Source organism: Peromyscus eremicus, chromosome 15 (assembly GCF_949786415.1).
Source record: "Peromyscus eremicus chromosome 15, PerEre_H2_v1, whole genome shotgun sequence".
Lineage (NCBI taxonomy): Eukaryota > Metazoa > Chordata > Mammalia > Rodentia > Cricetidae > Peromyscus > Peromyscus eremicus.
In genome coordinates this window covers 45222541-45239329 of record NC_081431.1, presented here as the reverse complement: position 1 = coordinate 45239329, position 16789 = coordinate 45222541, and the positions used below count along the sequence as shown (strand labels likewise).

The 16789-nt window shown below is 39.3% G+C and overlaps 1 pseudogene; it reads left to right on the top strand.

Moving 5' to 3' along the window:
* Positions 1-4323: 4323 nt before the first annotated feature.
* On the top strand, positions 4324-14979 carry LOC131924930 (MICOS complex subunit Mic60-like; annotated as a pseudogene).
* Positions 14980-16789: the final 1810 nt, after the last annotated feature.

The window sequence follows — 16789 nt, the reverse complement described above, 5'->3', positions numbered from 1 at the left end:
GCATTTTTTTCTATTAATTTTATATATGATCAAGTCAAATAAAACTTACAGGACAAACATACCCACCATCCAATGTAGTTAAAGCCATTAAATATTACACAACTCAAAATCTGTATAAGACATATTTTGTCATTATTCTAATTCAATTAATACAATGCCACTATAAAGGAAATAAGCATATTATAGAGCTTACAGGAAAAGTTGTGACCTAAGTTTATTTTTCCTTTTACTGGGAAGAAGTAAGTTCTTTTAATCAGATTTATTAAATTTATGAATTTATCAAGGTCTTTATGTTATCATAAGTATGTTTTATACATTGTGTGTTTGCATTTTTTATAAAAGTGAAGCTTTAATGTGACAAATCATAACCATCAAAGAAAGGCAACTGTATTATAAGAAATAGACTTTAAAAGTGAACATTCAGGAACAAAAGCATTCATATATAATCATGTTCTAATTGTAGACAATTGGCCATGAGTACTGGGGCAAAAGGAGGGTTACTATGGATTTGAGCAATCGAAGGTGTCATAGAAGACTGCAGGGTTTCAATGGGCTTCAGAAGGTATGGAAGCTTCACACCATGAAGAAGGATGTTCCACATACTGAAAGAAACACAAATCAAGATAACTAGTTGAGACTTAGAATACCACTTTCTAAGAAAAATATGTTACAATGCAAACCATCTAAATGACTTTATATTTTGTGACCACTTTAAGAAAAATAAAGCAAAGAAGAAAAATCAAAATTAAAAAATCTAATGTATATAACAAGCACATTAAAAACAAAACCTTGGATAGCAATAAGAGAAAGTTGTTGGTACCACGTGTTGCATTTCATGCTGTTCCTGATACAGACTATACTCAATGGCCCTTTCAGTGTGAAATAAGAGCAGTCTCAACATTTCATATCCACATAGAGTTGGATGAGTCTGTATATCAGCTCCAACTCCTCTTCTCAGCCCATCTGACTGGGTACTTTCACCAGAGGGGGGGAAAGTCCCTATTGGGTTATGTAATATTTTCACTGGATAAGCAGAAAAAAAAATAGAAAAAAAAACGTGATAATTCAGAATAAAATACAAATAACACAAAATCTAACCTAAGTGGCACTTTGGGACCCATCTTGTGGAACCATCTGCTGTGTTAGTCAGTACTGATTGCCATTTCCTTCTCACACCTGCACTGAGAGTTCCCTCCCATCTCACTGTCAAACTGTACACTTGGTTCCTGGATCCTCTTCTTGTCATTTCCAGAGTTTGTCCTCTAAAGAGCTCTCATTCTTTTCACCTCCCAGTTCTTCTCACCACTCAAGGTCACTCTCCCGAAGATAGCTCATTCTCTCATGCATATGCTAAGGTCACCTAAATCTTATTTAGACACTGTACTATCTCATATTAACTTTCACATGCCCATCATTTCTCAGTCCTCAATCCCATATTTTATGCTAAGTCACCACTCTTCCTTCAAGTAGAAACATGATGTTGAGCCTTGACATAGGCCAGTTTATTATTAATCAGCAATTCATACTGATATCACCAACTTCACAGGTTCCCACAGGTCCTCCCTTCTCCCACTAAAATCAGCTCAATTCACTTGCCTACTTCCTTTTCCTTTTTGTCCAAATGAAGCATAAACTTCCTTGATTCTTCAGCATTTTTCTATTCATATATTTCCAATTTCATGCTCCCAAACTCTAAGAAAATAAAGTAAGATGAAACAATGAACATTTTTAATATCTTGCATAAAATACTTTGGTAACTACCTGCCTAACATGTAAGACTTTGTTCATAGTCCTCCTCACTTACTGAGTGCTGTTTGTTTTCAGTTGTGAGAATTGAATCCAGAGGCTTTACCATGTTAGGTGGGAGCTCTACTGTAGCCTAAGTCCTCAGGCCTGTCTTCTTTCAGTTTCTTCAACACTTAATGAATTGAACTTCACATTTAACCAATACAGAACGTCATGGAGCTCATTGCATATATCAGCTGCATGTGCCCACAGAGCAGTGAGTCATGCTTATATGACTCCTTTTCCCATTCACTTTCTTCATCCATTATGAAAACATCTATCAAGTGCCCATGTATGCATCACCTCATTGACTAACATCAAAGGGAATCTTAGAAGGGACTGGATTCTCAGAGTCTATACATAGTTTGGTTACAGTACTCACCAACTCATTAGTGTGTGTGTGTGTGTGTGTGTGTGTGTGTGTGTGTGCGCGCATATGTGTGTGTATGCGTGTCTGTCTGTCTGTCTGTCAACTATGGAGCTAAACATGAGTAAAATACTTTAATTCTATTCATCCTTACATTTCTGGTATCTTTTCATGAGCTTTTTCTGGCATGAATTGCAATCAGGCTAGAAACATAACCATGTGGTATAAGTACACTCACAAACATCTCCATGTATATAAGTCCAGGAGAGTCAAGTATACATAGTTTGAAAGCAGCACATGTGAGAAGTGCAACATTTTCAAAATTAGAAATTGAATATTCATGAAAACTGTACAACTCCCATAAGATCTGATTCATGTTTAGATATTTTTATCTGAAAAATAAGACTTTTCAGCTCTTGCATTCCTTGCCAACACCTGATGAGAAATAAAAGGGTATGGTGATTAGTGTTGAAATAGCTGCATATGATATACAGCACTAGTTCACTCCTGACAATTCAAGTTTCCTCAAATGAGGAAATTAGGATCCAAGAATTTGTCTCAATGTGGGATTCTAATTCCAAACATTTTACATGAAAGACAGCAAAGTGAGAAGAGGTGAAAGAGATTCCCTTAAACTGCTACATATGTCTTTGTGCCTATTAAAGCATGAAAATATTTAGATTTAAACAATTGCAACATTCAGTTTCTCAAAATAAATATTTATGTTAAATATCATAGATACGTATTTTTAGAGTGTGTGTGTATCTACATACATACAAATGTATGTATACAGAACACAATGAATTTTCTTCATTATTTATATCGATGTAATATAGACAAAAATACTCTGTCATTACAAATTATTAATGAATATGATTGTATTCTGACTCCTATAGCATGAAGATAAACTCAACACTATAATGACAAAAACAATCAAGAAATGTTTAAACCTATAAAAAATTATGAACTTGAATTCTATGACAAAATAAGTCAGGATAACTCATTACTTAGCATTCACTAAAACAAAATATATACTGTTTAATAAACCATGGAAGTATCATACTATGGATTATATAGCCATGAAAACTGATAATGATGCTTTATCTGTTGTTTCAAAGTAATAAGTGAAGTCTAGGATATTATATTTTATACTTTACCACTGCAGCAAAGAAGTCATAAAAATATAAAGAAAATATATGCTTAAAAAGAAAATAGTTATAATTACCTTATAAAGCTATCTTTTCATCATCTTTTATGATCTTCATTGTGTGTGTAAGAGAATATGTGTGTGTGTGTGTGTGTGTGTGTGTGAGCGTGTGTGAGCGTGTGTGTGTGCATGTGTGTTTGAGAGAGAGTATGTGTGAGTGGGAGTGTGTGGGAGTGTGTATATGAGAAAGAAACATCATTTGTGAGTGTGTTTGTATCCAAAGAGGAAATGTAAAGAGAAACTATGAGAACTAAGAGGTTCAGCAGTTAATTCTTACCATTAAAATTTCTACATAAATTAATGGTCCTTATCTCAGCCCCTGAGAGCTACTAAAACAATATAGCCATTTGAATAACTTACAAACAAAAGTCTTTTAACGGGAGTTGAAAAGTGCTAGGTCAAGTTCCCGGCAAAATACATTATCTGGTGATGGTCGGCTTTTTGATTTATAGATGCTGATTTCTGGTTATTATTTCATTATAAGGACACTAATCTGAATCACAAAGGAAGAGTCCTTATGAACATGGCAATGCCACTACCTTGAAATTTAGGATTCCATAACAGGGATTCTAGGATGACATAACATCCAATCCTCAGTACAGTTCTTAACACACAGTGAGAGTGGATTGGACAAGAGATTCTTGTTCCAGTGCCTGTTGACATCTCTAGTCCTGTTAGTCTGCTTGCTTTATGGTTTTCTTTGGTTGCCATTTTGCTTATTCATTTGCTCAAATCTAAATAGTATTTCCCAATACACAGAAGCTCACAGCTGGCTAGAACAATAAACTCTACCTCAGAGCCTCCTTAATTTAGAGCGCTGAGGAGAAAATGCTCTCCAGCTCTGTAAGAATTAATTTTTAAAAGGAGCACATGAGAAGAGTCATATCCTTCTCCTCACTCTTCTTCAGCTCCATGCCAGGAACACAGGTCTGACCCTGCTAAGGGCTGGTCTGTAGAGAATTCTATGGACTTGTACATCGTATCGTCTATTGAGGGCAAGACTAGATTAGAAGCGGTGGACTACACAGATGATATGGGAATAGAGAGAAGGAACTTTGAGATCCTTCATGATGGCTCTAAAGAAGTCCCTGACTGTACCAAGTGGGCTGGGCACTGAGGTGAATGCAGCATGACAAAAGGGGGGCTAAAGGACTCAAAAACACATCCAAAAGAGAACCCATGAGCTTTGACTGTCATACTGTGGAAAATAAGGAGACATGTGGTGATTGGAACAAGGAACTCACTCTCCAACCTCCAACCCTGCCAAAAAAAATCAAAGTGAATAGACCATAGAGCAACAGATAGCCAAAAATCTGAGATACAGAAACATCCAAGTCCCAAGTCCAGCCCACTTTCTTTCCTTCAAGAGAATCAAAGATGCAGAGGTAAAGGAAAAGCGTCTTTCCCATAAAGACAAGTTGGTTTCTGAGATTCAGAGTGGAGTGGTGGTCAACAGTCACAAGAAAGCTTGTTTCCGAGATGAGTTTGCAAGGAGGGATGTGGGTGCCGGTTGACCACCTGAGGCTGGGCAGGGCCACTGGAAGATGAGTTAGTGAAGATGCATGGAAAAATGGCATCAGGAGTATTTTGTTTTTACCTTCTCCTGTCACCTTACCTCCACCTATTCTCATAATCCCATGAGATACCTCTTTAATACCTGCTATCTGCTACAGACTCCACAGCTGCCTGGCCAATGAATGCTCTGCTGATGGTCACTGTCAAGGTATGGGACAGCTAGAATTATGCTGTAGTTGGTGAGATGGATTTCTGCTGTCACTTAGGTTAGACTGGAGGTTGGGGTGCTAGCCAGGCTTCATCTTCTTTGACATTTCCCGACAGCCCTACATCTCCTAGCCACAGGCAGGGTCAGCAAGTCTAAAACAGGACACTGCGGATGCTTCAGCAGCCCATAGGTGGGACTTCCACTCAAGGCATCTGACAGATTGCTCCTTCCTGTCACAAGCTACAAACCACAGGCTATTTGTATTTTATTTTGCTATCAAACTAAACATTAAAAAACTATTCACTACTACATTATATTTTCATAGTTTGATATTTGCTAATGCTTCTATTTAAATTTTCTTACAAAGTCACTTTATGTGGTATCACACATTCTCAAATGCATGAGAAACTAAAGGTTCAATTATCCTCATATAGCCAAAGGTGACATGGGAAATGTATGGAAGAGCTGAAAAATGTTTTCAAAAGCATGTGTTTTCTATAATTTTGGTTCCTAAAGTTGACATGGAACTCTGGTCTCTATAATCTAATGTTTAAGTGCGTTAATGTTAAGCCACTACACTGAGAGAAAAATCACTAAGAATGATAACTCCCAACTCAGGCTGTGACCTACTACACCTCAGCGAATTTGGTAACCTGCTCTTTCCTCATTCTGGTATAACCTCAGGATCCCCGCTTCATTTAATTTGTTAAAGCTTAATTAAAAGCAGTAGGAAAAGCCAACAATAATGAAGATTAAAATTCCTTTTATAGTCTTTAATGTAGTGAATACCCGCTTGAGAGAATCTAGAAAATTTTGGCTTGAATGTGAATATGACTCATGAAAATTCACTTACTCTCAGCTCTCATTTTAGAGGGAAACCATTCTAATTTGTTGTTTCGTTGTGCTATAAATATCAGGATCACGCATTAGAAAAACTGCGTATCAGACTTACAATGTTCTTTTACCCACCTCTCTGCCCTCCACAGCTGTGTTTAAGCTTAGGGAATTGACTGTATTGTGCTGTCAGATACATAATTGTGCGATGTGGCTTCCACAGAATGATGCAGGCATTTCAATCATGTAGCCACGATGAGAGAATTTGACTGCCAGTGAGTTGAAGGACAGATTAACCTTGAAGAAATCTATGCTACAGAAATGGCGAACTGAGTACATAGATCAGTGGTAGAACACGTACTCAGCATGTATGGGGTCCTGGATTCTATCTCTGGTACTGCTGGAAAAAGAAAAAAAAAAAGAACAGTTTATTTGAAAACTAACTGTAACTTGAGTTGAGAGCCAGATATTTACAAAAGCTGATGCACAGGAGGTACTATAGTACCCTGTATATAATATGCACTCAATAAATATTTTTTCTACATTGATAGAAGAATGTTTGAGTAAATAAATGGGAAAAGTATTGTGTTAGGTAGAAAAATAAAATGAAACAATCTGAATAAAAATCCATCACTTCAAACATTTTCATTGATAAATGTACTATAGTTTAATCACTTCTTTATTTGGGACATACCTATAAAATATATAATCTTACATATTTGATTAAATTAACTGATTTTTCTGAAACCAAATACAGTTGTAAAATATTGCTGTTTGACTCATAGTTTTTGAGGTAGAGTCTCCTTAAGTGTACCTGACTGGCCAATTTATGCTAGGCTGATTTACAACTCTGAGAGATCTACCTACATCTGAGTGTTGGGATTCAGTGGACTATCACCACACACAGCCTACATAGGAAGAATTTTTTATGAATCATGTGTTTCCTGGAAGCTGGTAAATTGAAGACAGGAGGAATTAGAGACTTAAACTATATGACACATGGTTAAATGCATTCACCCAGGGCATGTCCTGCACCCTTCTCACAAGTGAATACAACCTCTCCCTCCTGTTCTGTTACCCTAAGGTTCGTGTCATTTGTTCTGCATCATCAACCCACCCATCACAGAAGCTGGGGTTCATTTTGATTACATATAAGATTTGCTGCTTTAGTTTATCTTCAAACACAAATTCTGGTTTAATTTTTACACAAAATAAATATAGTTTGTTTCTTTTAAAAGATAAATATTTCTTATCATCATGCTCATCTCCCTCAAAGTTACATCAATTTCAATAGCCTTGTCAGACTGGAGTCCTAGCACCTCTGTCTTTTCTGCAGATCACAGTTCCTGACACTGACACACAGGGCTCTCTATCTTCTGTCAATTCCCGTGTATAGATCCCAACTTTCTTCCATCTGCGTTTCCTCATGTCATATATCCGTTATCCTTTCCTGTTGCATTTCTCCTTTCTCTCTCATGCTCTACTTTCTACTTTCATATCCTACAAGCAGCACACACACACACACACACACACACACACACACACACACACACACACGCACATGCACACGCACATACAAATACACATTCATACATACAAACTTTTAAATTGAGATTATATTGTATATGAGACTAAATAATGCATCCGCATGAATGGACTCTACAACAAGACTCAGTAAGATTCTCAGAAGGTTCAGCTTTTCACCTCTATTTGGGGAATGAAGAATGAGACACAGATTAAGAACCTTTGTAGAGTCCCAATGTGTGTGTGATTGATGGGACTAGGATAAGTACCTAGTTGAGTCTTAACGCTCTTGAACACCTTATCTCTTACAGTCTTGCTTTTCTGTATGGCAGGCATGTTATGCCCCTGCTGGGCTCTATAATGGTTCCTGTAGAACTGGCTATTAACAAGTATTTTCTGACATCAATGATAAGGTACTGGAATATTCCACAGAGACTGGTAGCTGAAAGAGGATAAAAGTATCTTGAGGAAACAGAAAAATAAATAAATAAATAAGTACAATGAAGGTCATCCTTATTGTTAAGTATCTGATAAAAGTTTGATTAGTATTTGCTGGAAAACAAAAAACAAACAAACAAACAAAAAACATGGTTTCTACCCTGAAATAATAGTCACTCATGTTTGGGAGATAGCTAAAAGTAATAATATTACACAGGCACACAGGCTGTTAGGGTGCCATGAGACAACTAAATGAAACATGAAGCATCTGAAGCATCGTCTCAAGTAGAGAAAAACAAAAAGGCCTTCTTTAAGTCTCAATCAAGGGAAACATCAAGCTTCCACATTAAAGTGGCTTAACGTAGAGTGATCTTCCCAGGCACAAAGAAATAAAAGATCATTCTTTATTTGGCAAGCCAGCAGTTGTGAAAGATTGCTTCTATGCGAAGTGTGATTGGCAAAGGATCGAAACGACTTAACAGTTCCAATCATCTGTTAAAACTGAGAATTTCTGGCCAGGCAGCGGTGGTGCATGCCTTTGACTACAGCACTCAGGAGGCAGAGCCAGGTAGATCTCTTTGAGTTCAAGATCAGCCTGGTCTACAGAGCGAGATCCAGGACAGGCACCAAGACTACACACAGATATCCTGTCTCAAAAAAACAAAACAAACAAACAAAAAAACAAAATTAAGGATTCCTCACTAACACAGGTTTAGAGTTGGATTAATGTCCCTTGAACTACAAGATTCAATCAAAAAGTTTTCATCCAATGGACGTTGTGAGATATATATATATATGTGTGTGTATATATATATGTATATATGTGTACATGTATGTGTGTATGTATATATATACATATATATGTATATATATATATATACGTGTGTGTGTGTGTGTGTGTGTGTGTGTGTGTGTGTATGTGTGTGAGAGAGAGAGCTTTACCAAGATATTGAGGTAGCAACGTGAAAGCATGTTGTCTGCTCAGTCACTGAATATCAGAAGCACAGTGAGGAAATATTAACATTCAGAACCAGACATTCAGACAGAAGCAGATCTCAGGAGAGCACACCTCAAAGATGTTGCAAAACATGTTTAATTATCATAAAGTTTTGGTAGAAAAGACAATTCATAATATTTGTCGGGACTGTGATCTATAAGTCAGGCATATGTTAGTCTCCTAAAATTGATATCAAGATATATAGATTCCCTATATGCCTCCCTTCTTTACAACCATAGCCTTCCCTTTATAAGCATCCTTGTCTATGGAACATTGTTTAGAACTGATGAATCTAAACCAACACATAATTTTCACCTAAGGACAAGACCCCCATTCAAATTCCGTTATGTGTTATGGATTTTTGAGAAATGTGTAATGATATGCTTATATCATATTATAATATCATACAGAATATATTTTCTGACCTAAAACCCATTTCTATGCTGCTTAATCTTGTTCTAATCTGGGGTCGTCCTTGTGGATTCCTGGGAATTTCCCTAGTACCAGGTTTCTCCCTTACCACATAATGTCTCCCTCTATCAAAATATCTCCTTCATTGCTCTCCCACTCCTTCTCTCACCCAGCTCGACCATCCTGTTCCCCCATGTTCTCATCCCCCATCCCCTACCCTCTATTTCCCACCCCCATCCATCAAGATATCCTGTTTCCCCTTCCCAAGGTGATTTTTACATCCTTCTTAGGGTCCTCCTTGTTTCCTAGCTTCTCTGGATCTGTGGGTTGCAGTCTGATTATTCTTTGCTTTATATCTAGTATCTGCTTATGAGTGAGTACATACTGTGTTTGTCCTTCTGAGTCTGGGTTACCTCACTCAGGATGATATTTTTTAGCTCCATTCATTTGCTTGCAAATTTCATGATGACATTATTTTTTACTGCTGAGTAATACTCCATTGTGTATATGTACCACATTTTCTTTATCCATTCTTTGGTTAAGGACATGTAGGTTGCTTCCAATTTCTGGCTATTATGAACAGTGCTGCTATGAACATAGTCTCTGTGGTATGCTTGAGTATCCCTTGGGTATATGCCCAAGAATGGTATTATTGGGTCTTGAAATTTTCTGAGAAACCACCATACTGGTTTTCAAAATGGCTGTGCAAGTTCGCACTCCCACCAATAGTGGAGGAGTATTCCCCTTGTTCCACATCCTTCCCAACATAAACTGACATGAATATTTTTGACCTTAGCCATTCTGACAGATATAAGATGGTATCTCAGAGTCATTTTGATTTGCATTTCCCTGATAACTAAGGATGTTGAGCAATTTCTTAAATGTCTTTTGGCCATTTAGGATTCCTCTGTTGAGAATTCTCTGTTTAGATCTGTAACTTATTTTTAATTGGATTGTTTGGTATTTTGCTGTCTAGTTTCTTGAATTCTTTATATATTTTGGAGATTAGCTCTCTGTCAGATGTTGTGTTGCTAAGGATCTTTTCCCCTTCTGTAGGTTGTCGTTTTGGTTTTAATTACTGTTTCCTTTGCTGTACAGAAGGTTCTTATTTTCAGGAGGTTCCATTTATTAATTGTTGCAGTAGTGGTGAGGGTACCTGAACTGGATTACCCTGGTATTCAGATTGGTGAATACCCTAACAGTCATCATAGAGCCTTCATCCAGTAACTGATGGAAGCAGATGCAGAGATCCACAACCAATACTGGGTGAGCTCCGGGAGTCCAGTCAAAGAGAGGGAAGAGGAATTATATGAGAGGGGGGGGGGCAAGACCATAATGAAGAAATCTAAAGAGACAACTGGACAAAGCTCAAAGGAACTCACGAACTTTAGACTGACAGCTGTGGAACCGTGGAACCTACTTGGGACCGGACTAGCCCCTCTGCATATTGGAGACAGTTGTGTAACTGGGTCTGTTTGAGTGGCCCCTGGAATTGTGATCAGGATCCATTCCTGGAGTATGAGCCCGCTTTCTGGATCCCATGACTTATGGTCAGACACCTTGCTCACCCTTAATAAAGCAAGGAGAGGCTTGGTCCTGCCTCAACCAAATGTACCAGGCTTAGCTGTCCCCCCATGAGAGAACTTATCCTGTTGGAGGAGGAGTGGAAGGGGAAGGTGGGGGTGGGGAACAGGAGGAGGGATGAGGGGAGGATCTGTGGTTGGTATATAAAATGAATTAAAAATAATCTTTAAAAAAGAACAAAACTCCTAAAAGACAACTCAGGAGTAATCGAAAACAACCTAGAGTTGAGTCAAATACACCATCACTAGCAAGAACAATGAAAAATAATTGAAATGATGATTTTCATTAAAATTAATTTTTCTTCTGTGAAAAAGACACTTTTAAAGACAGCTAACATGTAAACAACAAAACAGTAGAAATGTTTGTTAAACATAATTGCCCTGATAGACTTGTAAAGCATACACAAAATACTGTTGAAATTCAAAAAAAAAGTACCTGTTTTCTTTTCTTTCTTTCTTTTCTTCATTTATTTAGTTATTGTTGTTGAGATGGGATTACACTATGAAGATTTAACCCAGTGTAGACTGAGTCTTACCAGATGGCTTTGAACTCTGCTTCCTGAGTACTGAAATTGTGTGTGTGTGTGTGTGTGTGTGTGTGTGTGTGTGTGTGTGTGATAGAGAGACAGAGAGACAGAGAGTGAGAGAGAGAGAGAGAGAGAGAGAGAGAGAGAGAGAGAGAGAGAGACTATGCCTAACTAAAAACATAATTTTAAAAGGACTCAAAAGATACTTTTAAAAATCAAATTAAGTGTAGACTCAGGCATAAACAGGAGTACTCATCTTATCCTCTGGCATGACCTCTGGCTGTTGCTGGAGAGCTTCTCTCCAGGTCCCACCAAGCCTCGCAGTCCCATAACCCACGTATAAAATAATCACTCAGATGCTTATATTACTTATAAACTGTGTGGCCATGGCAGACTTCTTGCTAACTGTTCTTATATCTTAAATTAACCAATTTCTGTAAATCTATGGCTTGTGGCTTACTGGCATCTTTACATGCTGCTTGTCCTGGTGGTGGCTGGCAGTGTCTCTCTGCCTCAGCCTTCTGTAGCTAGAGTTTTCCTGCCTGGCCCACAGTCAGGACAAATCTCTCTCACCTGCCAGTCCCACAGCCGCTCAGACCCAACCAATTAAACACAGAGACTTATATTGGTTACAAACTGTATGGCCGTGGCAGGCTTCTTGCTAAATGTTCTTACAGCTTAAATTAATCCATTTCTATAAATCTATACCTTGCCACGTGGCTCGTGGCTTACCGGCATCTTCACATGCTGTTTGTCATCATGGTGGCTGGCAGTGACTCTCTGACTCAGCCTTCCACTTCCCAGCTTTATTCTCCTCCTTGTCCCGCCTATACTTCCTGCCTGACTACTGGCCAATCAGTGTTTTATTTACCAACCAATCAGAGCAACACATTTGCCGTACAGAACATCCCACAGCAGCCTTCCATTTCCCAGAATTCTCTTCTCTGCTTGTCCCGCCTATACTTCCTGCCTGGCTACTGGCCAATCAGCATTTTATTTATACAGAGCGATATCCACAGCACACAGCCATTCCCATGTACACCAGCTATAGAATTATCTTTTCAGTAACGTGCTGTGGGTCTCTCCCTTATACAACATGAACATGGTGTCCTAGAGTTGTCTGTGTGGGAAGTTTGTCCTCCATTCACTGAGACCATGCTGAAGACACTTCATTTTCTGCAGTTCTTGGTTGACTGCTGGCAGAATTGCTGGAGCTGGCCTTTTGTTCCTTGGTGGAAGGATTGGAGGCACTATCCTGTAACCCAAATGGAAGTCATATTTGGAAATTGTAGAGAAAACCGTACCTTATTTAGACAAACTCTTTGAGGTGTTTCTTGTTTCTGAACCTTATACTGTTCTGTCACTAAAGAAGCTGACTCAGTCTAGTCCACTAAAAATCTCCAGTGTATCAGAGGTGATGACAGACTCTACCTGCCTGTTGCATAGACTCTGAAACAGAAGATATTCAGCTTCAACAAGTGATATCCCTTCAATCCCTACCCTTGTGGTTTCTCATGAGGATGCTACAAAAAACAATTACCCTGACACTGATGAAGGAAAACCCCCTTCTGTAACCTCAGCTCTGGTGAAGAGCTTAGAAGACACTGTGACCCAGACTCTGTTCATCAATATGCAGGGTATTGCAACCAAGAATGCTGCAGTTCAGGCCATAAGTGCATGCTCGAACATACTGAAGATAGCCATGGGCAATCCTCAGATTACAAGTAAGAAGTTGACACAATGGCATAAAGTGGAGAGTGTGTTAAAAGAACAAAGAAGAAAGGCAGTGAATAAAGCCCGATGATGCCATTCTCAAACTAAAAGAGAGTTAGAGAAGGTTAAAAGTGTAAACCTCACGTAATTGCCCCAGAGCAGATACTTCAAAACATTATAGATGCTCTGGATAATGTGTTCAGAAAGATCCAAGCTGCTCTGTAGGAGGCTAAGGTAGTGTCTCAGCATCATGAATTTGTGGTCCAAGCAAGGGATGGATTTAGAAAAGAGCTGAACAATATCATGTCAGATGTCACGTCTAGAAGGAAATGGATTAGTATTTCTGACCTAGCCAACAAGCTCTCTACCAATGAACTGATTGCTTATGCCCATGTTAGCACCAATCAGCTCCACAGAGTGCTAGTGCAGCAGAAAGCCACAGAGAGTCAGCTCATTGAGCTAGCCTTGGAAAGGCCAAAGTTAGAAGAAAAAGGGGCCTTGGATTCTTCTGAGGAAAAGGCATTGGAGCAGTACAGAGCTGTAGATGTAACCATGCTGTTAAATAAGAAACACAGAGCCAATGCAAAGATGAAAGACTAAGAGGTCAGAGCAATAGCTAAGAGCTAAAAACCTTACCCTTCACTGTCGCTGCTGTCCTCCTCAGCAAGAGACCTACTTCCTGTGTGTTTGTCCTTTTTATTGACTTTCTATTCTGCCTTCTCATTGGTTGTAAACCAAACCACATGACCTCCTCATCACTGCCCATCTATACAGACCTCCAGATCTTTTATGGTTGATATTGAGATTAAAGGCATGTGTCTTCATGCTGGTGGTATCCTTGAACACACAGACATCTGTCTGTCATGTGATCGGGGTTAAGGGCATGTGCTACCACTTCCAGACTTCCACTATGGCTTGCTATTAGCTCTGACCCCCAGGCAACTTTATTTATTAACATACAAATAAAATCACATTTCAGTACCAATACAATATCACCATGCAGAGATAAAACACAGACTGAGCAGGACAGAAAGTAGAAGAAGTCATGGATGCCATAGAGAATGAAATGTGGACCCAGCCTCACTGACAGGCAGATGCCCACACTGATCACTTATGAGATGTCTTCAAGGTGCAATAATAGGAATTGAAGTATGAATTTGAGCAGGGCCTATCTGAGAAACTCCCTGAGCAAGAATTAAAGTTTCATTGTCACAGACAAGAACAAGTTGACAACTTCAATCTGGACATGAACACGGCCTATACCAGGTTGAGCAGAGTCTGTTCAGAGTCATGCAGCTGCTGAAGAAGCAGCCAGAGAAGCCCACCAGCTCTGACATTGATTGGAGGCATTAAAGTACAGCATGAAAACTTCATCTGCAGAAACACCTAATAACCCATTGGGGAATACAGTTGAGTCAGCTGTTCTGATAACAAATTTGCCAGGCTTTAACTGAAACTATTGCCCCGGGGATCTGGACACTAGCGGTATACAGTAAGAAGACCCTAAAATCCCATTTCTGTGCTGTTCAAAAACTAGCCTAAAGAGTAGCAATGACTGACGAAACCAGAAGTAGCCTGTACCTATATTTCCTCTCCTACTTACAGTCCTTACTTCAGTTCCTACCTAAGCAGCTGAAGCCACTGCATGGCTCTACCCTGAAGATATAAACACATTTAAATTTCTTTCACACGCCTCCTATTGCATTGAGCATGGTGACTTGGAGCTGAGAGCTCAGTTTGTCCATCAGCTAAAAGAGGAGTCTAGAGTCTAAAAGAGGACTGGCTGAAGGAGGCCCAAAGGACCCTAGAAACTAAGCAGCTAATGAAGATCCTGACTCATTCCAGCACTGTGGAAACAGGAACCTCTTAAGTGCCCCAAGAGTGAGGCCAAGGAAGAATCGTGTACTGTCATATTTCATATCAAAGGAAATCAGCATTGGTTTTCTGCAGGATTTGCAACAAGGGTCCCAGATTCATCTTGAAGTCCTGTGTGAGATGTTAACACCTGTTACATTTACTTTACCTATATCACTATAATGCCAGTGAACTCCAGGAGGCTTTATTTGCAACTTGGGTAACACTTCCAATTTTGCAGGTTTTACTGGCCAGGATTGTGAGCCACTCAGAATAAGGTTTTGATCCCTACTATTGATTCTGCCCTTGGAGCAAAATGAATAAAGCAACACAATGAAAATAAGTTAATTCCAAGTTTTGCACATATACGTATTTTAGGTTGAGCATATTGGCCTACCTCTTCCTGCTAGTCTCCCTTCCTCATCATTCCCTTTTTTAGTCTCTGCATCCCTTCCTAGCTTTACCTCTACTTCCGTGGCTTCTACTTTTCAGGTGATTTTATGTAGCTATAAGTCTTAGCACCATAAATGAGGGAAAACACAATGTTTGTGTTTCTGAGACTGGCCTGATTCACTTAAGATGATCCCAAAAGATTGATTTTGGTGTCCTCATTAAAGCAAGACAGAGGTGATTTGAAATGGACACAGAGAAGACAATTTGAACCTGAGCTTCGTGGAGGCTGATAGGCACTGGTCTCAACAAATGGATTATCACAGCCACAAGTAAGAATGTGAGAGATAGCAGGAGAGATTCTCCTAGCAAAGCCTAGTCTTGCTGGCATATTCATTTTCTTACAGTAATACCATCCTTCTGTTTCGGGCTTTCAGAAGTGTGATTACATAAAATTATTTTTGAAATTTGTTCATGTATACACTCATTTATTTGTTTAAAGTGAGGTGTGTTGCACATGTAGTACAGCAAGGATATATATATATATATGAATTTCATAACTTGATTCTCTCTCCCTCCTTCCACCTTGTTTTGAGGCATAATCTCTTTCTAGCTCCTCTTTGTATGTGTGTGTGTGTATGTATTTTTTGTTTTTTGTGTTTTGAGACAGGGTTTCTCTATGTAGTTTTTGTGCCTGTCCTGGAATTCACTTTCTAGACCAGGCTAGCCTTGAACTCACAGAGATCCACCTGGCTCTGCCTCCTGAGTGCTGGGATTAAAGGTGTGCACTACCACCGCCTGGCTCTAGCTCCTCTTTTATAACACAATTTTTAATTGATTCTTTGGAATTTCAAATCATGCATCCTAACCCCACTTATTTCCCAGTCCTTCCATGTCTGCCCTCCACTCTTGTAGCCTTCCCCACCAAAAGAAAAGAAAAAAAAAACCACTTTGCTCCTCTGGCTTGTCTGCCTCTCCACACACATTTATTCATCTTAGTGGCTTTGGGACCTGCACTATCACACAGTGCAAAAACAGCCTCAGTTGCAAATGTTCATTACAATGAGTAGTTTTTCTGGTTCAAGGTCTCTGGCTTCCGCTACACCATCAATACTGGACCCTCACCTAAATGCCTCTCAGATATTCTGCTGTTGTCCGTGGAGATCCTGAGGCTATGATTCTGCAGGACCAGTCTCTTCACACACTCCAGCAGGTCATAAATAGATTAGATGCTGAGGTAGGTCAACTCAAATCCCTGGCTGTGGGATGGGGTTACAGCTGGTCCTCAGGAGAGGGTCAGGGCCAGCTCTCCTGGGTCCACGCCACCACTGGAGCCACCTTAATGCAGTCTGCAAGGGTTAGGGTCAGTTTCACCAAGGGGCAGGACCAGCTCTCTTAGGACCAGGGAGGGGCGCAGGGGGTTGAGGGAGCATGCT